Below are 21,621 nucleotides of genomic sequence, written 5' to 3'. Positions count from 1 at the left end.
GAGAAGAGGCAGGCACTGGGAGTTGGGGAAGCAAGTGGCCCAGTGGAGAGAAGCCCGCCTCCTGTGATGGCTGAGGGTGCTGGGCCTTTGGGGAGTTTCTGAGAATGGTGGGGGCCTGTGCCTTGTGAACACACAGCTTGCAAGGCCAAGTATGGGATTTCCACAGGGCTCAACCAGGGAAACAAGAGAAGAAAACTAAGAGCCGTGGCCTAGAGACTGAGGCAAAACATTCTTGCTTCTTCACTTAGCTCAGAAGAAATGGAGCCACCTGTCTTCAAATGGAGTCACCCCTCAGGCTGACTGGGAAAGAACCGCATCCTCTTTCCAAATGTTGGCTCTTTGGATTCTTCTTGTCCGACTCTAGAGAGGAAAGACACCCCCAAAGGTGACTGGGTTTACATTTCTCATCACCTGTGCATGAATGCAACAGCACACAACTCCAGGCTTGTGGAGTTTAGCACTTGGGAAGCTTGGAGAGCCCTCTTTAAGAAAAACAATACAATACTGTGAATACACAAGGAGGGGTGGAAGTGACTGTTTATTCAGAACAAGATCAGAAATAACAACAAATGACCAAATTTCAACAGTAGACTCTATTAGATTCCTGTGGCTGCCTTAACAGATTACCCCACACTTAGTGCCTGGAAAATCCCATGGACAGAGGAGCCTGGTTACCGGGGGCCAGCCCCAGTGGATCCAGGGAATTCAAAGGTGGGGACGGCGTTGGCGTCTTTGGAAATAACTTATTTAGTTACAGATAGAGAGGAATTAGGAGATTGGCAGAGAAAAAGAGGCTGAATAACTTGGTTCACATGAGATACCAATCACCACCTAGGTAGGCTGCAGGCGTCTTCCCGTTCTCCCTAAGGAGAGGAGGCACTGAGGCCTCCCCGGTCCGATCTTAGAAGCCCAGGCAAAATTAATAGGCTTGGTGGGTACCCATGTACCAGATGGAGATTCACCCAGAAAATAGTAAGAGAGAGAGAAAGGAGCTGAATAATTTGGTTTACGTGAGATACCAATAAAATTCCAAGACAAGGAATTTGCACCATCTACGTTGGGCCGCCGGTGCCACTTGAATATCGGAAGTTGCCCCTCCTTGGGCTCTTTCTCGTGTGGACTTGAAAACCGGGGCAAATAAGTAGACTTGGAGGGCACTCACGCTCCAGATGGGGAATTCAGCCAGAAAAACGGGGAGCAGAAAAGGACGACATGAGGGACTCAGTCTTTCCGGAAACTGATCCGATTTCTTTATTTTGGGGTTTGCTTATATACCTTTTGTTACACATAGGGATGAATACAGAGTCATGCGGGGGTCAGCAGTCCTGACCTTTATCAAAATCAGGTGCTTTACATAAATGAATAAAAAGAGGGTCTTAGGGATATTACATCATCTTCTGGCCATGAGTGAGACCTGCTGACATTCTATGATCCTTTCTTTCTGATAACCAAAAACCTTATTTCTTCCAAGGGTGTTTTTTCTTAAACCAGGCACCACCGTCCAGATAAAGTTGCATTCTTATAGGGTGAGGGTGTAGTGAGTTACAATCAAGAAAGGAATTTATTTAACCCAAGGTTAACATGATTAATCTTAAAGGTTAATACTTATTTTTCCTATATGTTTAAAAGTTAATACTTATTTCTCCTATATGTTAGTTATATTCACTATAAGGGCAGGGAACATGGAAATCTAGCAGCAAACATCAGCCCAACAAATGAAAATCCTTTCACCAATGCTCCCCTTAAGATCTATCTAGTCTTAAGATAGTGATAAAGTTACATTTTTACATAACAAAGACACAGTGATTTATAACAAAGCACAGTGATCTATTACAAAAGAGAAAATCCATTAACTCAAAAGTCTAGTATTGCTAACATCTAAAACTACTATATTTCCTTTTCTATATTTCAAATACATTGATTAATATATTCCTAGGTGCCTAAGGATATGGAGGCCTGGTGGCAATCATTGACTCAATGAGAAGAAAAAGCCCTATGCTAATTAAGACTCTCAAAATACTCCAAAACTCTCTGTGCTGTTTGTGGTTAAGAGATAGTAAACAATCATGTGGCAGGAGTGTCACACAAGCTAGTCTGTCAGTAGAGAGGTTTGACTTGAGACATCCTTGTCCCACCCAGAGCAGGGAATTAGCAGCAATCATTGACACAACAAATGAAAAACCCTTCACCAATATAATTCCTAACCAACCCATTATACTGATAATTTCTAACTCCCCAAAAGAATTTGCCTTTAGTAAGTCTAAAACATCTCGTGCCTCTCAGATTGGGAGGCTGTAAACAATTACATGTGGCTGGACGAACCTATACAGGTGGGTTAGATAACCTTCAGAGGAGTTCGTAAGCCGAAACACTCTTATCACGCCCAGGAATTTTTATTGCCTTGGAGCTGCATGTTTACTCCTTCTCCGAGAGAAACGGTTATGGGGGAGAGCCCCCCGTAAAGTTAGAGGCATAGGTGAGAGCATAAAACAGACTCTGGTTTTGGGGTTAGATGCTCGGGAACAGGGGGTTTCCTGAGGCTTGATCACGCCTTTGCGTATGCCAAGCCTCCTTCCTCATGACCTTTGCCATGGACGGAGTTCCTCACGCTGGTTCCCGGCACCTGGTAGGCTGCGGTCCATGGGGTCGCAAAGAGTCGGACACGACTGAGTGACTTCCCTTTCACTTTTCACTTTCATGCATTGGAGAAGGAAATGGCAACCCACTCCAGTGTTCTTGCCTGGAGAATCCCAGGGACAGGGCATCCTGGTGGGCTGCCGTCTATGGGGTCGCACAGAGTCTGACACGACTGAAGTGACTTAGCAGCAGCAGCAGTGACTTAAGGGAAATAGATTCTCTTATGGTCCTGGAGGTCAGAAGTTAGAAGCCAAGCAGCCAGTGAGGCCACACCCCCTCCCTCCCAGCGGCTCTAGGGGAGAACATTTTCCTGCCTGCTCCAGCTTCTGGGAGCTCCCGCAGCAGGCCTTGGCTCCCTTGATTCGTGGCTGCATCGCTCCAGTCTCTGCCCCGGTGGTCACTTTGCCTCCTTTTCTTCTGTTTGGATCCTCTTTGTATCTCTCATGAGGACACTTGTCAGTTGATTTAGGGCTCACCTGGATAATCGGTCTCAATACCATAACTATATCTGCAGGGACCCTTTTTTCCAAATAAGGTAAGTTTCATGGGTTCCAGGGAATAGGATGTGGACCTATCTTTTTGGAGGCTACTGTTCAACTCAGAACACTGACAAATACCATAAACCTGACAAATATCAGGAAGATAATATTGCATTTTTATTAAATCGCCATCTGACACACTTCTGAATGCTTTTTCCAAGCTTTTTTGGGTGTGTACTCTTTGCCTCTCCATGTGACGATAATCTTATAATAATTTCATTTTCTGTACAGACAATAAGAAGAAGTTCCTTTTACTCCATCATGATTTACTTAAGTATACATATTATGATTGAAAGTTTGGATGCATAGAGTATGTGATTCCACACACTTACTGCTTCTGAGACTGCTATAGGGTTGTGTACACATACACAGGAATTCTGATGAATTTTATTTCATGTGATTCCTATCTAAAGAGGAAAAGAAAATCTACGGTGCCACATTTGTTTCCGAGGGCTGATGTAGCAAAGTAGTACAGGTTGGATGGCTTAAAATGGCAGGAATATATTTTTTCACAGGTCTGGAGGCCAGAAGTCCAAAATCAAGCTGTGGACAGGGCCATGCTCCATCTGAGACTCTGGGCAGAACTCTTTTCTCCCTCCTGTAGCTTCCAGTGTTGCTGTGAGTACTTGGCTTTCCTTGGCCTTCCTTGGTTTGCAGCTGCATAATTGCAATCTCATATTCTGTCATCACCTGGCATTTTCCAGTGTGGCCAAATTTCCCTCTTTTTATAAGGCCATCAATCATTGGGTTAGAGTCCACCCTACTCCAACTCCAACACCCTACTCCAACTCCAACAGTTGTTGGAGTATATGTAAGTATGAACTATATATGAATTACATATGAATCATATGTAAGTATGAATTTATTTTAACTGATATTTAATTATATGTCTTAAAATAAAATTTATATATAAGGCAAGAAAAGAATGATTTAAACATAGGTTTTTTTCCTTTGCCTATTTCAGCCTCTTCCCTCCCCTCTAGTGTTCATTGTACATCTGCATCATGCATTAACCAGACCTCCCCAATAGAAGAAATATCTGCTCAACCATAAAGCTCAATTTCTCTTCTTTTGGCCTCATAACTCCTTGGAAGATAATTTTCTTTCTTGGTCCTGTAAGGGGTAATAATGACCCACCATTCTCCATGTATGAGCAGAAATCTTTGATGAATTTTATGTGCAATGTCCAGTATGTCATTTCCCTTAAAAACTAGAGATTAGTTAAGGAACAGACCAGATCAGATGACCTGGGGAGATACTGAACCAACCTAACAGAAGTTCTGAGCTTAAATACTTGCGATCTTACTAATGTCAGCAGTATTCTGCCTGTTCTACAAGGCTATTTTTTCCTGTATTAACAAAGTGTGACTGAGACTCCCATGAAAGTAATGATGACTGCTGCTGCTGCTGAGTCACTTCAGTCGTGTCCAACTCTGTGTGACCCCATAGACGGCAGCCCACCAGGATGCCCTGTCCCTGGGATTCTCCAGGCAAGAACGCTGGAGTGGGTTGCCGTTTCCTTCTCCAATGCATGAAAGTGAAAAGTGAAAGTGAAGTCGTTCAGTCGTGTCCGACTTCTAACGACCCCATGGACTGCAGCCTACAAGGCTCCTCCATCCATGGGATTTCCCAGGCAAGAGTACTGGAGTGGGGTGCCAAATGATGACTAGGGAACTTGAAACAATTGACCAAATGTCCAGTTCTGTAAGATCAATGATTGTAGTAGCGTAACTCTAGATGTGGGAACAAGCAACAGGCAACAACCATTTCCTGGATCATAACAAACTAGTAAGACAGTGGTCCAGAGGCTACTGGCCTCTGTTAACTGGGCCTGACCCAGGAATAGTACATGAAGAGTCTTAACAAGGCAATCTTGACCTGGCCTGAGAATGAGTATTCCCAGTATAGTGGGCCAGTTGGTCACAAAATGCCTCCCAAACCTTGGCTGAAATTGAGTAAAAGGGAGAGGATTGTAAAATAAAGAATGTTGCCCGACAGCCAGTTTTACAAGAACCAAGTCATCAGCCACTGCAGTCATTGACCTACAATATACCCTGAAAGAAGTTCAAGGTGAAGATCAAGATGAGGCATTTTGTGCTCTGGGAAAGCTGGTAGAATTAGTCCCCAGATAGTTTTTAAGCCTTTTTAGGGGGATATCTTATGAACCCAGCTTCCTGCATCTTCCCACACTTAGAAAAGCACTGAAGCCAGTGACAAAGACATTTGGTCCTCGAGAATAGCAGTCACCTTCTACCGAGATGCGTGCGTGATGGCATGCACCCCTTCACCAAAACCACATACATGCTGGTCTCTCCCCCAGCCCCCTTACCTCTTCACAACAGTCCTCAGGGCTTTCTGAAAGACTGTCTCCTGGGTTAGAATCATCAGGTTGGCTCTAATAAAATTTTCTATTTCTGTTTTGATTGACTATTAATTAATTTTTCCTCCACATCTGCAAAGACTTCATTTCCAAATAACGTCACATTCATAGGTACAGGGGATGGTGGTAAGACTTCAATCTATCTTTTTGTGAGGCACAGTTCAGGTGCTCTTATAACTGTATAGGACACCTTCTTCAGTATATAGCAGGAGAGAGACTTCATTTCAGACTCTACATCAGTGAGAAGCCAACCCTCCACTGAGAGGTTTACCTGCCTGATGGCTGGGATCACCTTTCACAGGCTGGCTTTCATCTCTGGACATTTCAAACCTGTTTATTGTGTTTACCATGATTTTCTGGAGGAATAGGCCTGTATCATAAATTCAGAAACCTCAAGTCAAATGCCCCCAGAGAAGAACCCAGAAAGAAGACTGTGATGTAGAGATGAATGTCTTAGGGCAGTGGGTGTTACCTCTGGATGGAGAACAGAGTGGGTTAATTCTTGAGGATCCTGGGGGTCATGAGTTCTTAACACTCTCACACGCTAGCAACTGCTGCTGCTGCTGCTGCTAAGTTGCTTCAGTCGTGTCCGACTCTGTGCAACCCCATAGACGGCAGCCTACCAGGCTCCCCCATCCCTAGGATTCTCCAGGCAAGAACACTGGAGTGGGTTGCTATTTCCTTCTCCAATGCATGAAGGTGAAAAGTGAAAGTGAAGTTGCTCAGTCGTGTCAGACTCTTAGCGACCCCATGGACTTGCAGCCTACCAGGCTCCTCCATCCATGGGATTTTCCAGGCAAGAGTACTGGAGTGGGATGCCATTGCCTTCTCCACACTCTAGCAAAGTAATGCTCAAAATTCTCCAAGCCAGGCTTCAGCAATATGTGAACCGTGAACTTCCAGATGCTCAAGCTGAATTTAGAAAAGGCAGAGGAACCAGAGATCAAATTGCCAACATCCACTGGATCATAGAAAAAACAAGAGAATTCTAGAGAAACATCTGCTTCACTGACTATGCTAAACCTTTTGACTGTGTAGATCACAACAAACTGTGGAAAGTTCTTCAAGAGATGGGAATACCAGACCACCTTACCTGCCTCCTGAAAAACCCGTATGCAGGTCAAGAAACAACAGTTAGACCCAGACATAGCACAACAGACTGGTTCCACATTGGGAAAGGAGTACATCAAGGCTGTATATTGTCACCCTGCATATTTAACTTATATGCAGAGTACATCATGTGAAATGCTGAGCTGGATAAAGCACAAGCTAGAATCAAGATTGCTAGGATAAATATTTATAACTTCAGATATGCAGATGACACCACCCTTATGGCAGAAAGTGAAGAGGAACTGAAGAGTCTCTTGATGAAAGTGAAAGAGGGGAGTGAAAAAGCTGGCTTAAAGCTCAACATTCAAAAAACGAAGATCATGGCATATGGTCCCATCACGTCATGGCAAATAGAAATGGGGAGACAATGGAAACAGTGACAGACTTTCTTTTCTTGGGCTCCAAAATCACTGCAGATGGTGACTACAGCCATGAAATTAAAAGATGTTTGCTCCTTGGAAGAAAAGCTATGACCAACCTAGACAGCATATTAAAAAGCAGAGACATTACTTTGCAGACAAAGGTCTGTCTAGTCAAAGCTATTGTTTTTCCAGTAGTCATGGGTAGATGTGAGAGTTGGACCATAATGAAGGCTAAGCACCAAAGAATTGATGCTTTTGAACTGTGGTGTTGGAGAAGACTCATGAGAGTCCCTTGGACTGCAAGGAGATCAAACCAGTCAATTCTAAAGGAAATCAACACTGAATATTAATTGGAAGGACTGATACTGAAGCTGAAGTTCCAGTACTTTGGCCACCTGATTCAAAGAACTGACTCATCGGAAAAGATTCTGATGCTCAGAAAGATTGAGGGCAGGAGGAAAAGGGGATGACAAAGAATGAGACAGTTTGATGGCATCACCAACTCAATGGACATGAGTTTGAGCAAGCTCCAGAAGTTGGCAATGGACACAGAGGCCTGGCATGCTGCAGTCCATGGGGTGTCAAAGAGTTGGACACGACTTAGTGACTGAGCTGAACTGAACTTGCTGTTGCTTTAGTCTTTTACAGCTCTGTCTGAGAGTTCTTCAAATCTTATATGTTTCCTGCTTTCCTTTAACCCCACCTTTTTGAGTGTAGGGGTCTCAGGACAGACACTGATGACTGGGCATGCTTGTCCGTAAACCCTTCCTTCTGCCAGGATGCCAGGATTACTGAGCCTGGACTCAGTGGCCTCAAAGGCTCCAGCTGCAGAGCGACTTCATTTGCATTGCTCTTCAGAAGCAAATGGTCCAGCTCCAAGGAAAGTCTTTCCTTTCTAACAAACAAGCCAGTATATGGCATTTTTCTTTTCCTTACTCTGCAGGATAAAATGAACCTTGCAGATGTTCCTATAATCCCAGAAGAATAAGATTCACAGATGAGCTGCTGAGAGTGGCTTGGCTTTGATACTGGGTTAGCCAGTTGCCATGTGGCCTATGGTCAAATCCGAGGGAGCAGCTGGGAATCACATTTGAGAACTGACTTCCTGGCTACAATCAGAGATCCAGAGAGCCTGTTTGTACAGAGCCTTCCCCCACAAACTGCAACAAGTGAACTTCCCCCAATAACAAAGCCTGTGGCAAAGAAGCAAAGATTAGAGCACCTCCTTGTCCCAATAAAGTGGTTGGGGCTCAGCTTTCTCTAACCTGGGGGTAGTGATCAGGCAGCAGAAATCCATGGAGGGTGGAGAAGGCAGAACCCCTAACCCATAAGGACTGGACTCGGGATTCAGATACATAAAAAATTATACAAAACTGGTCCCTGATGACTCTGGGAATAGCTGTCACTTTAATAAGTAAAAGCAAATGGATACTGGGCCTGTGTATGTTGTGCAGACCCATTTTACTAAACCATGGTCAAAGGCATGTTCAAACCAACCAATCAGCTACTATCTGTTTCCAGGGTCTTGTGGGCAGATCAACCCCAGGTTCCAGGCCCCAAAGTTCAACCAACACCAAGAGGATACATTTAAGGACCATGCTCACTTTCAAATGTCAGAGGCTATTTGAGAAAGAGTTCAGTTTGAGAGTAACCACTAGATCGCAACACAACAAAACTCTTCTCATTGATGAAACTGATGCTCTTTTCCCTTCCTCATTCCATGCTGATTTTCACCCTTGTTAAACGTGGAGGAGGAAAAAAAAGAGTTTCCTGCCCTCCTAGATTCTGCCTCTGGAGCCCTAGAAATTAAACTGACAAAAGGTAGATTAACAGGAGAAAAGGCATACACATTTTATTTGATGTTAATATTTTTACATGTACTTGTAATCCTTCATATAAAAGAAATGAAGACCCTCTGAGGTGCTTAGGCCTGAGAGCTTATAGACCATTTTTACCATAAAGAGATACACTGTAGACATGGGACAGACAAGAAAAGAAGTTTGAACTTTTAGAGGCAATAAATTGTGGAAAAGTAAATACATAGAGGAAAGTCATGGGTGGTAAGGGTCAATCAGTAAGATTTGTTATGCAGATTCCTCTGCCTGTGCTGATAAGAGTCTAGAGTCTTCTCTGGAGATTAATGGTGAGTTAGAATTGTTCTGTTCTTCTTGGTATGCAAAAGGGATGGGGAAAACCTCCACCAAGGGAAATTTATGCCCTATTTTAGACAAATAGTGTTTCTGTGTCTTTTTAAAGAAATATCATAACTGGATAGTAAAATGGTAAAAACAGGATTTATTCAGGACTACTCCAGTAGGGGAAAAGAGACCTCAGTACAGAACTGGGCTCAATTCCAATTACAGCAGGGCCAAGTGGGGATTTATAGCCAAGAAGCAGGGTGGGGGTCAGTGGAAGGAAAATTACTAAGAAAACATGGAAGAGGAGATTGATTCTTGGTAAAGGCAGGCCAGAGTCATTAGATATCACCAGGACTGGTGGCGGTGAGGAACCTGATTAAATATGGAGGATGATTAGATATTGAAGGTGGGGATTCTAACTAAACTGACTGCAGGATCACTAATTGGATAGTGTAGAGATAAAACACAAGTACAAAAGTCAAGATTTAGCCAAGCAGTGCTCAGAAAAGCCTAACTGAAGTTTGGTTAAGGAGAGTGCATGTATGCCAAGTCGCTTCAGTTGTATCTGACTCTTTGGGACCTATGGACAATAGCCTGCCAGGCTCCTCTGTCCATAGGATTCTCCAGGCAAGAATACTGGGGTGGGTTGACATGCCCTCCTCCAGGGCGTCTTCCCAACCCAGGGGTCAAACTCAGGTCTCCCGCATTGGCAGTTGGGTTCTTTACCACTAGCGCCACCTGGGAAGCCTGGTTAAGGAGAGACTCAATCTGCTCTTTGTCAATTGCTTTCAGCTCTAAATGATCTTAATGCCAAAGTGGCATATTTGGAGCAGCATATTCTGATGCTGTTCCTTGCTATCGTGGAATTCAACCACATACCAGCATCTTTCTGGTGGCCATCACAAGAAAGGGGACCCCTGGGCTGTGCATTTTAAGTAATTTCCATAGGCACAGAGGCATTTGATTGTCATCATTGCAAGAACTTTTAGTTACAAAGATATGAATCTGCCCCAATTTAAAAAATTCAATAAAAGAATATAGAGAAAATGGCTAAAACATGGTCTCAATTATCTTAAAAATGTATACGCATACATACTTGCATATGTAAATATATTTGCATTTGTACCTGTGTTGATGATTCATATCTGTCTTCCCAACTAAGTGCAATCCTCCTTGAGTGGCAACTGGAGCTTGTGAAAGGAGAATGACTTTCTAAACAAATGAACAAGTGAAGAATTTCCAGCAATCAAATGTATTATATTTTCAGCCTCTTACCATGCCCTGACTTTCCCGGTGGTGCTAGTGGTAAAGACTCCACCTGCATTGTAGGAGACCTGGGTTCAGTCCCTGGGTCAGGAAGATCCCCTGGAGAAGAGATTGGCAACCCACTCCAGTATTCTTGCCTGGAAAATCCATGGACAGAGGAGCCTGGTGGCTTATAGTCCACAAGGTCACAAAGAGTCGGACATGCCTAGCTATAAATGGCTTTCTTAAAAAGATTCTGACCTTCAAGGCTTTGGACATGTTTAGATCTCATTATTTAATCTCATAAATAACCATCACCCCAGCTGCTGTGGTTGAAATCCATCATCAGGTTCCCATGGAGACCAACCTTTCCCTGGGCTGCTCGGGCAGGGCAGCAAGTAGGTTCATTTCTGGGATAGGTGATGTTGGTTTGAGGGTTCCCCGTCAGCCTTGCCAAACTTCCCTGGAAGTAGTACAGTCCCAGATGCTTCTACCCAACCTTGCTTCCTTCCCTCACTTGTCCTGAAAATAGAGAAACCTCTGTCTGACTTCCAGGGCAAACCGCATGGAAGCACACACCAGAAGAGAAGATTCTGTGGCAGAAAATAGAAATGGCTGCTGGATAATACTGGAGCTGAGCCTGAGAGAATCCCCTGAGTGGCAGCCCTGGGCCCGGAGGGACACAGAACACCCCTAAAGATGTCCTTTAGCTGTAGTTTTGAGGTATAATCTTTCTCTTAAGAACTTAGTTGTCATCCTAAGGGGAAAAAATGGGAAAATTTCAGGGAGCTTCCTGAAATTGAAAATTTTCATACACGAAGTGATTGAATTATTACTAACTTAACCAAATGTCTTGCACTGGCAGCAGTGCTTCTAAAGGAAATGACAGCTCAAGATACAAATTTAGTTTAAGTTTGGAACAAATTTTAAAAGTAGGTGTTACAGATGAGTTTGGTGACTTTGAAAATTTTTGCACTGTAGACACATATGCTAATTGTTTAAGTACCTTTTTCACCCAACATTTCTTGACACACATAGGGTGAGCATCTTCCGTGTCAAGGAAAAGGTCTTCATGTTTCATAGTCACAGGCTATCTGTTGAATAACCACACCTTCATTTACTCCCTCCCTCCCTTCCTTCCTGGTGATCAAACAGGAACCTCTCTTAGCTGGGAGCCGTTCTCAGCTCCTTGAGGACACTTACATTCCTTGGTCAGCTGACCCCTCATCTTCAAGTGAGCAAAAGTATGTCAAGGCCTTCTCACACTTGGAATTTCCTCAGCTTCCCCTCCAGCTGCATCTTTTCTGCCTCCAACCAACTCCAAGGTCCTCCCTATTCTATGTCTGTAATCTAAGTCATATCTGCAAAGTCCCTTTTCCACAGAATAGAGCGTCTTCCCAGGTTCCAGGGATCATGGCATGAACATCTTTGGGGCCTGTTCCACCTGCTGCAGTGCTTTGTATGATATATGCGTACAAGTAGGTGCTTTATAAATGTGAATTGTCTCATTTTTCTGGTCTTTCAGTTTCATGTTGCTCTTAGCTGTAGATAACATTGCCTTCATTACAATGAATCTGTTTGTCTTGTTCTACCTGAGCCATATCTTACATATTCCAGATTTCCTCCATCCTGAGGTTAACTCTTAAGGTGAGAACAAGGACCACAGCTGTAATTTTTGTTTGGAAAAGACACTTAGTTCTCCCTGTGCACAAGAATGTAGAATTGAGGATTGAGAGGAATAATGTAATGGACCTGGAAAAATCTTGTATCACTTAGAATTAGGCTCAACTCCAGGTGAGAGACAATTTAACCTTTAGAGAGGTAAAGGGGCATAAACAAGGCTGAAGTTCATTTCTCTCAAATCCAGAATTGAATTGAATTGAATCCAAGAGCTGGTACAGTAACTACACAGTAGTCTTGGACCAAGGCTCTTTTTATTTAATTGCAGTACTTCCCCATATGGTTTCCATCTCATGGTACAAAATAACTGCTTGAGTTCTAGCCATGGCATCCACATTCCCATCAGCAGGAAGGAGAAAGGATGGAGACATCACCCTTAAGACCTTTTCTATCCCATTGGCCAAAATTTGCTCATATGGCTACCCCTAACCCCAAGGAAGCCTGGGAAATGTAATCTCTAGTCTAAGTGGCCATTATGCCCTTGTGTGTGTGTTCAGTCACTCAATCATGTCCAACTCTTTGAAACTCCTTGGACTGTATCCTTCCAGGCTCCTCTGTCCATGGAATTCTCCAGGCAAGAATACTGGAATGGGTAGCCATTTCCTTCTCCAAGGGATCTTCCCAACCCAGGGATTGAGCCCAGGTCTCTTGCATTGCGTGTGGATTCTTTGCCATCTGAGCCACCAGAAAAGCCTATTATACCCTGCATGTTCTCAGTAATAAGGAAGTAGAAGAGAACAGATACTGTAGTGAAACCAGTAGTCCATTCTGAATCTAAAATTATTTTCATTTTTCCTTCTGACTCCTCATACCACAGGATGAGGAAGCCATGCCTGGTGAGCTGTGGATATAGCCAGAAGTGAAGGAAATACAGAGGAGCCTTACTATCCAAAGACTCCTTATTTAAGTCCCCAAACAAGGAATTAAAGGTCATTAATGACCTAACTGTATAGAAATGTCACCCCCACCATCTCTCCCTCCTCACTTAACTAACATCTGTCACTATCCATCTCTTCACAACTCTGTCTTCAGCCTCTCCCAGAGTTTTAGCCCATGCAACAGGCAAGTGCCAGGCAAGCTGATTGCAAAGTAACATTGCAGATATTAAAACAGGTCCAGGGTTTCATGAAATCCATGAAATGCTATTAGGGAACCTCTTGCAGCCCAGCAAAACCAATGACAAATGAGCACCTCTAATGAGTGAGACTAATGAGCAATTACAGAAGGAAAGGCATTTCAAAAGGGAGTTCTTTGAATACTTAAGGTTTAGGAAAAGCACTTGGTGAAATTTGTGAAAAGCGTCATAGCCATGTATCCTTTTGAGTTAAAATTTTCTCTGTCCTTTCCTCTTTAAATGTAGCCATCATGGGAAGGTTAATGCCTCAGTGGCCAGGTTATCCATGAACACGGTGGGCTTCTCCTCTCACATGGAGGAATGGGCTATGTGGAAACAGCAGACCTTTGTGGACAAGACATAAGAAGAAGTGTCAATCGAAGACCAGGGCAGATGTGGAGAAGCATGTTGTCAGCTCTCTAATGTTGCTCAAGGCCACTTCCACAGTGTCAGACAGTGAGGTCATTTCAGTGAGGAAATATTTGCATGAGAGCCCCTGTGGTCAAGCTGGTATAAATAGTCACATTCTACAGGCTGATTGCAATCTTCAGAAGGGTATCACTTAAGCACATGACTAACCCTTGCATCAGGGGCTAAAGAAGGTGGCCACTCCCCATCATGTAATAATACCCTCGAAGATGGAGTTGCAGAGACAGAGTCCAGGGGCTCTTGTGGTTGTGGTGGACTTGGCACATTTTGGAGGCTGGGATGCTGGGGCCTGAAATGTGGGCCAGGCTCCTCAGTAGCCACTGCTCTGGTTATGAGCTAAACTATGTTCCCCGAAAGTTCACATGTTCAAGCTCTAGCCTCCAGTAGCTCAGAATGTGACTATATATGGAGAAGGGGCCTTTGAAGAGATAATTGAATTAAAATGAGGCCTTTGCTGTGGGTCCTAATCCAGCCTGACTGGTGTTCTTATAAGAAGTTTGAATGCACACAGATGACCATGAAAGGGCATATCAAGAAGGCAGCCATCTGCAAGCCAAGGAGAGAGGCCTCAGGGTTAACCAAACCTGCTGGCTCCTCTATCTTAGACTTCCGGGCTCCAGAATTTTGAAAAAATGAATTCTTGTTGTTTAAACCGCTCAGCCTGTGGTACCTTGTTGTGACGGCTCAAGCCAACCAATAGAGCTGTTAAGGGGTGGGGAGCTGCTTGGCTCCTCCAGCTTCCCTTCTGCTCTCCTGAACCCGGTGCAAACCTTCACTGTAACTTTTCACGTGGCTGTAATTCTTTGTTCTCCTCATAGCCTGCTCCTCTGAGTGTGAGTCCCTAAAGAGGAGGGACTATTTTGGTCCACTTGTATTTTTAACACCTAGCACTTTGATTCCATTGTGAAGGTTTAAGAGAAGTATCACTAGGCAGTTTTGTGCCTGTCATGCTGAAGATGTGAACATTTATTCATTTGTTCAGTTATTGTGCCAATAATCATTTGGTCATTTAAAGAGTAACACATAGTCACTCTTGCAACCTAAATTAGAGTGATAGTATAGATTCTTATTGTTATTAGTTAGTTGCTAATTGTGCCTGACTCTTTGTGACCCCATGGACTGCAGCACACCAGGCTTCCCTGTCCTCCACTATCTCCCGGAGTTTGTTCAAACTCATGTCCATTGAGTCAGTGATGTCATCCAACCATTTCATCCTCTGTCATCCCCTTCTCCTCCACCTTCAATCTTTCCCAGCATCATGGTCTTTTTCAATGAGTCAGCTCTTCAAATCAGGTAGCCCAAGTAGTGGAGCCTCAGCTTTAGCATCAGTCTGAGTGTTCATGGTTGATTTCCTTTAGGATTGACTGGTTTGAGTTCCTTGCTGCCCAAGTGACTCTCAAGAGTCTTCTCCAGCACCACAGTTTGCAAGCATCAATTCTTTGGTGCCCAGCCTCCTTTATGGTCCAACTCTCACATCCATACATGACTACTGGAAAAACCATAGCTTTGACTAGATGGACTTTTGTTGGCAAAGAGATATCTCTGCTTTTTAATACACTGTCTAGGTTTGTCATAGCTTTTCTTCCAAGGAGGAAGCATCTTTTAATTTCATGGCTACAGTCACTATCCACAGTGATTTTGGAGCCCAAGAAAATAAAGTCTGTCTTTTTCCCTTCTATTTGCCATGAAGTGATGGGACTGGATGCAATGACCTTATTGTTTTGAATACTGAGTTTTAAGCCAGCTTTTTCACTCTCCTCTTTTACCTTTATCAAGCAGCTCTTTAGTTCCTCTTCACTTTCTGCCACTAGTGCAGTATCATCTGCATATCTGAGGTTGTTGATATTTCTCCCAGCAATCTTGATTCCAGCTTGTGATTCATCCAGCCTGGCATAAACAACAAAAAAATATATATATATATGTTATATACATGATAGTTTTATCACATATATATATATTTATCGTATATATTTTTATATATGATAGCTTTATGTATATATATGATATACATATATATATATGTTGTTGTTTTTGTTGTTGTTTTCCCTTTCTCTTTCCAGTAGGGAAGGAACGTAAATCATGCCTTCCACTCCTGAGAGAGCAAGAAGAGGCCCCTATTGTGCCTTTGGGGTCTTCTCTTAGATTGACTGGTTGAAATAAATGGGGCAGTTGACTGAGCCTCATGCAGGATGGCAGATAGAATGTTAGGACAATTGTGACTCCAACAGTGGGCTTTGAAAGTCTACTTTCTGCAAATTAACACATTGTATAAGGCTTTGAGCTAGATCAACTGCTAGAGGAAGGGGAAAATGCAGAGCTAGCTGCTAGCAACATTTCCATCTCCTCCGTGCTCTGGTATGCACTGAGAGCTGGCCAAGCCTCCCTTGCCAGCCCATCATTTGTCTGACTTAGGCTTTCACTGGGGCTGAAAACTATCATATTCTGATGAGAATGACATTTCTCTGAGCCCCCTGGGTTGTTTGGATGCATGCAGAGTAGCTTCTCAATAGCCATGGAAACAATGTATAGGTGAGTTATAGATTTTGGCAGGAACTCTAGCAGGAAAAGTGGTTAAACAGGTCTCTGCCTTGCCCCTCATTTCTTTCTCTCTCTCTCCCACTATATTGCTTTCCTTCTACCCTCTGCACCACATCAGCAACTTTTGCTCAATGTTGGCAGAGTCAGAATTCACAAAGAGCTCATAGTCTTCATTTAAACTTCAGAGAAGATAGGCAAAATAAAGGGGTGGGGGAACCAAGTCTGAAGTGAAAAGAAGCTTCCTATGATATCCACAGAGGAGAAACACATATGATGGGGAAATAAATCAGGCTAAGACTTTCCAAAAGAAGTTCCCCACAATTGACTCTGTTCTTTGTTCTGTAAGAGTGTCTGGAGAAACTCACAGACATGCTTTCAGTGGACTGAGCCATCTTCGGGAATAAGCCAGAGGCAATCCTCTTCCTTCGGTCCAGATTGGGACTCAGGTGTTGAGGAGCCACGCGAGGCCTGCCTCCTGCCCAGGAAAACAATTTAGGGCTTCATTTGAAAGCCATTTTCTTCAAGTATCCACTGGCATGTTTACAATGGGAAGAAAAGTGTTTACCCGGCTCTGTTGGAGGAACTGTGGATTCTAGGAACTCAAGATACCTTCTGCCTTAGCTCACAGACAGGAAGGCCTCATTATCCTTGAATTAAACTGGTCAATGTGAAGTATATGCCTCAGGTTCCCGGCCTTCCTCATTGCTATGAAGACAAGTTTCCTGGATACAGAGAAACTTTCCCTAGTCATAAAAAAAAAAAAAAAAGACATTCAGCAAAGGATTGCTGCTAAAAGATTTAGAAAGCACATTTATAAATATTTTAGAATTGCTGAAGGGCACATCTTCCTGGAGAATGGATTATGGGAAAGAAGATTATAGGGAAGATCTGTCAATTGGCAAAAGTAAGCTGGGAATAAATGGCTCAGGAGATAACTGCACATTTTTGCCCTCATAGTGTGTAGCCTGAAGATGAATGTTCCTGTACATAGTCTGTGTCCACGCAAACCATTTCCTGGAGAAGAAGGCCAGTCATACCTTATTATTATAAGTACATTGTCACGTCTGTCCTGGGCTTGGCTTAGTTTCACACATTCGTCCTTAGTGATTTGTGTTAGGGTTGTCCAGAGAAGCAAAACCAATATATGGAGAGAGAAGCAGAGATTTATTTAAGGAATTGGCTCATCCCCTGGAGGAGGGCATGGCAACCCACTCCAGCATCCTTGCCTGGAGAATCCCATGGACAGAGAGACTGGTGGGCTACAGTCCATGGGGTGGCAAAGAGTCAGACCCGACTGAAGCACACAGCACAGGTATCAGCTAACTTTAATAATGGGAAACTGCACATGTCACTAAACCAACCAAACAAAAGCATGAAGTGAGGAACTGACTAAGCAAACTGTGAAAACTGACATGTCCAAATCTGACAGTAGGCTGTCAGGCTAAAAGCCCAGGGAAGTTAATGTGGTTCAAGTCCAAGGGTCATCTCTTGCCAGAATTCCTTCTCGCTTGGGAAGGATGGGAGGAGTTCATCTTTGTTCTTTCAAGGCTTTCAAATGATCAGACGAGGCCCACTTACATTATAGAGAGCCACATGCTTTACTCAGAGTCCACTGATTTAAATGTCAATCCAATTTAGAAACACCCTCAAAGATACGTCCAAAATAATGTTTGGCCAAATATCTGGGCACTGTGGTGCAGACAAGTTGACACATATAATCAGCCATTCATGCAGCTCATGAACTTCAATGGTGTTATGGATGATTCCTAGAGATCCTTTCAACCCCAAATTCAATGATTTTAGGGTCTAAATATTTCCATGCCATTTGCTCTACTTAACTTGACATTGTTGACAAAAATTCAATGAACTATCAAGTTCAGAAGAAAAAGGGAATTTTATTCGAGCCAAACCAAGGATTATGACCCAGCAAACAGACTCTCAGAAGCTTTGAGAACTGTTCTGCCTGTTAGAAGTCAAAGGCACAGTCATAGACATTTTTGAGATAAGTGATCGTAATTAAAATGACATACTGATAGTTTACATAAACTTCACAAAGGATACATAGTCCAGTGATGCACGTACAAAGTGAGCCCCAAGGCATACCATGACCCCATACAGAGCTGGGAAAGAACACTGTTCTTAAGAAGTTACATTGCTAGTGTCAGAGAAAAGGCAGAAAAGCAATCTTTATGGTCAAACAGGCACTTTGAGGAGCTGTGGTTAATGCAATGCAGGCACATTCTGCATGTTAAGGAACGAGGGAGGGAGGAGGCCCACACAAACCCAGAGAGAGAATTCTAGGGTTAATCTTTTTCTTGTCCTGCCTTCAGATATAACTTTTATTTCATCAATCTGAAAGCCTAGTACTTTTCAAAGTGTGGTCTTTGAAACGACTGTTTATCACATCTCCATTGCATGGTTAGCAGGTAGTGTGACAGTTTCAGAAAAAAACAAGTGGGTGTACAAAAATGTCACAGATTTTGAGGTACTAGATGGAGTATTAGCCCAGAAACACCACAGCATCCTGTTTAAGTGTTATACTTTGTAAGGGAACTGAAGGTAGAACTTGGTCCACTGGACTCTGCTCAGGTTCAGCTAAAGATGACATTGGAGTCGGCTGATGGCATTAAGTCGTTGTGGCATGGAGTAAGTTGTTGTTCGTGCTTGTTAAAGTAACTTTTTAAAATCCTTTCTTTTTTATTTATATTATATCCCAATTCATAAGTGCATTAATTACTTGGACAGGTTCACTAGACTATAAAGTCATGATAAAAATTAACAAGTAAAATTCTACAACCCCGAATAATGTCAAACTTTTTAAAAAGTGAACTAGGACTCTTGGGTAAATAGTGACTAATAAGTGTGTGTGTTCTGGGACAGGTAAAACCATGAGTGTGATAAATATACACAAACAACTGTAAGAGAAGGGCAAAGAGGCTGTATCTTGATGAATACCTACAATTGAGCTTTGTTATTCTGTGCTCATTCAGTCCCCACACTCTCTCCCTTTCCAATGTGTTGCCTATTGTGAAACTACAGAGTAATGGGTTAGAACTCATCAAAGTCTTGCATAACTTTCAATCAAAGCAGAGAATCTTTTCATGTAAACTAATGAAATTTGGGGGGACCAAGTGTAAAACTCATGGTGGGTTCCCAGGTGGCACAGCGGTAAAGAATCCGCCTGCCAGTGCAGAAGATGCAAGAGACTGGGGTTCAGTCCCTAGGGTGGGAAGATTTCTTGGAGTAGGAAATGGCAACCCACTCCAGTATTCTTGCCTGGAAAATTCCAAGGATAGAACATCCTGGCAGGCTACAGACCATGGGGTCACAAAGAGTCAGACCCCACTAAGCACACACACTTGTTTGTTTTTTGCTTTGTAAAAATCATGCATTTCAAGGTAAAATTGAGGAATGCTGCCCCTAAATTGGAGAAGAGCAATCCCAGAAATTCTAATGACAATGACCAGGTTAGGTGATATATCCCCAGAGAGGCTTGTTACCTAGAACTGCAACTATTTGAGCAAAATGGCCAGCTAATGAAGAGTGGCTGTCAGGGGGCAATGAACTCTGTTATCCCCAGGCCGAGCAGCTGTCTCCCAGCTGCTGTGTGTTTCAGGATTGAAAAGTGATGAACATATGCACATTCCCCACTGCACACTGGAAAATATGAGATTTTCACAGGCATAACTGCTGGGGCATTGTGTCTGTCTCTGGAGTTTCAATTTATTGGTAAAGACCCCGTGGACTTAGAAAACACATGTGGCCCACCCAGCATTGACAGGGGTATAATCTGTAGCCTTGTGCTCCCTCCATGAATTGAAAATCTTTCGACTGCAGGGAATGTGGGTCTGATTATATTGACAATCCATACCCCCGACTCATGCCTGTGCCCATAGGCAGAACACATGGAACAATGTTCTGGTCAATTTAGAATCTACCCCTCAGATGTCAGTCCACAGATGCGAATTGGGTATTTCACGCAGGGGTCAAATTTGCCTTTGAATTTCTCATCTGTGCTAGCTGACTTTTGTCATGGCATTGGCTATCCCATGCCCCTACCCTGTCCATATGGGAGAATTCCCCACTGTGTGTAGTGCTTGTGGGTCTCAATGGCCTGCTGTCCACTAGGACACTTGAAATATAGAGATCTCTTGTCCTACCTACCCACTGCTAACTGTGGAGTGGGTTTGTGTGTGGTTTAGAATCAGGCAGGACTTCAACTAAACAAAAAAGAATGAAGGGTCAGTTAAAATTTAGTCATGGTGGCTTCATGGGTCTCCAGGAGGACACAGGATCTGATTCCAAGACAATGACACTGCAGCCTTACGTTTCCTCCTGCAAGACAAATTGATTCACGTCCTGTAATAGGAGCCTCTATAGTGCCTTTGTGACATGTTTCCAAAGTCTGGTCATCTAGCTGTCAGTCCATTGTACCAGCATCTCACAATTTCCCAGTGTGAACTTTTTGCCTAAGACATCCTGTGATAGTTTCCATTGCTTCCACCCACATCCCTGATTGATACACATGCCTTTTGGTCTCTGTATGGTGGGGAACAAGTGACCCATAGTGGTCATCAAAAAGGAGGAGGAGGAGATGATAAAAATATCATGAAGATATGAAAGTGAAAGTGCAAGTTTCTCAGTTGTGTCTGACTCTTTTCGACCCCATGGACTATACAGTTCTTGGAATTCTCCAGGTCAGAATATTGGAGTGGGTACCTACTGGAGTGGGTAGCCTATCCCTTCTCCAGTGGATCTTCCCAACCCAGGAATCAAACTGGGGTGTTCTGCACTGCAGGCAGATTCTTTACCAACTGAGCCATGAGGGAAGCCATGAACATATAAATGAAGACAAAAGACAAATAGAAAAGTTATGGCAACCCACTCCAGTATTCTTGCCTGGAAAATCCCACGGATATTGGAACCTGGTAGGCTACAGTCCATGGCGTCACAAAGAGTCGGACACAACTGAGCAACTTCACTTTCACTTTCATGCAGTAGATGAAAAATTTAGATTTCCACAGCTCTTTTAGAAGCATCATCTGTTATCCTTGGTAAATTACACTGTTCCCTAATTCAGTCAAGAAGACTCTGGAGAGACCAGGCTTAGAATAAACCAGGGGTCTGCAACCTGTGGGCCTCCATTTGTTTTTGTAAATAGTTTTACCAGAACTGTTCAGTCAGTCAGTTCAGTCACTCAGTCATGTCCGACTCTCTGCAACCCCATGGACTACAGCATGCCAGGAGCTTGTTCAAACTCGTGTCCCTCACCCTCTCCATCACCAACTCCCAGAGCTCGCTCAAACTCATGCCCATCGGAGTCGGTGGTGCCATCCAACCATCTCATCCTCTGTCATTCCCTTCTCCTTCTGTCTTCAATCTTTCCCAGCATCAGGGTCTTTTCCAATGAGTCAGTTCTTCATATCAGGTGGCCAAAGTATTGGAGCTT

At 43.4% G+C, this 21,621-nt stretch overlaps 1 long non-coding RNA gene across 1 annotated transcript; it reads right to left on the bottom strand.

The window, feature by feature from the left end:
* Positions 1-524: 524 nt before the first annotated feature.
* LOC120879324 lies at positions 525-2,667 on the bottom strand. Its single transcript, XR_005724759.1, has 2 exons — positions 2,624-2,667; positions 525-667 (listed from the first exon to the last, which is right to left on the bottom strand). It is a non-coding gene; the product is annotated as an uncharacterized LOC120879324 (long non-coding RNA).
* Between the last annotated feature and the right edge of the window lie 18,954 nt (positions 2,668-21,621).

Source organism: Oryx dammah, unplaced genomic scaffold, assembly GCF_014754425.2.
Source record: "Oryx dammah isolate SB20612 unplaced genomic scaffold, SCBI_Odam_1.1 HiC_scaffold_20, whole genome shotgun sequence".
Taxonomy (NCBI): domain Eukaryota; kingdom Metazoa; phylum Chordata; class Mammalia; order Artiodactyla; family Bovidae; genus Oryx; species Oryx dammah.
This window is presented reverse-complemented; position numbering and strand designations above follow the sequence as displayed.